At 40.8% G+C, this 1101-nt stretch overlaps 1 long non-coding RNA gene across 1 annotated transcript; it reads right to left on the bottom strand.

Moving 5' to 3' along the window:
- On the bottom strand, positions 1-863 carry LOC113214769 (uncharacterized). The gene is made up of 3 exons (XR_003303851.2): positions 632-863; positions 482-557; positions 1-393 (listed from the first exon to the last, which is right to left on the bottom strand). It is a non-coding gene; the product is annotated as an uncharacterized LOC113214769 (long non-coding RNA).
- Positions 864-1101: the final 238 nt, after the last annotated feature.

Here is a 1101-nt window from a genome sequence, read left to right as displayed (position 1 = left end):
AATCACAGCCGAACACTCAATTAATAGAACAATAAAGTTCCAACTCAAACTCTCTCAATCTCAACTCAATGTAAATGGTTCAAATGCAAACCAACATTATCAAAATAGTTCTAGCAAAACTAGAGAATTCAGAACATTAATAACTAAGTTAGAAGATCATAACGATCCAAGCAGAACCCACATCGGTTCTATAAAATACTGCAGTAAAACAGACTAGTCGCAGCATACAAACAAAAATACATGAATGCAGGGAAATAATCTTGACGCATGATGTACAGCAGTAAGCCTCAAGAAATCACCGTAACGGGAAAGAATGGCAAAGCCAAACAAATCATGAACACATGGAAACATAACCATGAAACACATGTGGAGGTTAAAATATAACCTAGAACCCTGCAACAAGAGACAAACACGGACACTCAGTATACCGGACATTGACCAGGAATTAAATCAGTTCTTTTGAGGCATAATATCAACTCACCGATATGGTGTAAAATAATCACTGGGATCCATTCAGGCATCACAACAGTGGACATCGGGTTCATCACAAACAGTTCCTAAAATGCGACATTCCCATCAATAAATCTCTTCATAAATAATAAATCTCAAGATCAATCCTTCACTAACTCACCAGAGCATTATAGAATGTGAACCAGCACAAATAAAAGATAGGCTCGGAACATCAAAATAAAACCACCAACTCTTCTCCAGATAAAATATCCATGCTATAAAGCAATAAAATCCATCCCGGACGATCTCAACTCAAACCAAAATCAAGATGATTGAGGATAACTAATTGCACTCCTGCACTCACGTCATTCTCACGGAATAGCTAACCGGAAACTAACTCTCCGCTCTCTGTCCTCTCCAGAACGTTCCCGTGGCTGAGTGCGCCAAAAGGACCAGTATGGCAAACTGTCATGGCCGCTTAGCGCGCCAATCTCCAATATGAGAAACAGACATGGCGGCACTCCGCGCCAAATTCAAATGATATGAGAAACGTCACGAGGAGGGAAGGGTGGGAAATTCGAAGTCGAGCGCACCAGCGCGAAGCTTAAATCTGAACCGTTAGGCGCCTCAATTTAAAAAACCAACGGTCAC

This window comes from Frankliniella occidentalis, unplaced genomic scaffold, assembly GCF_000697945.3.
Source record: "Frankliniella occidentalis isolate FOCC.00 unplaced genomic scaffold, Focc_3.1 Scaffold255, whole genome shotgun sequence".
NCBI classification, from domain to species: domain Eukaryota; kingdom Metazoa; phylum Arthropoda; class Insecta; order Thysanoptera; family Thripidae; genus Frankliniella; species Frankliniella occidentalis.
The sequence above is the reverse complement of the archived record's forward strand: the minus strand, read 5'-3'. Positions and strand labels throughout refer to the sequence as shown.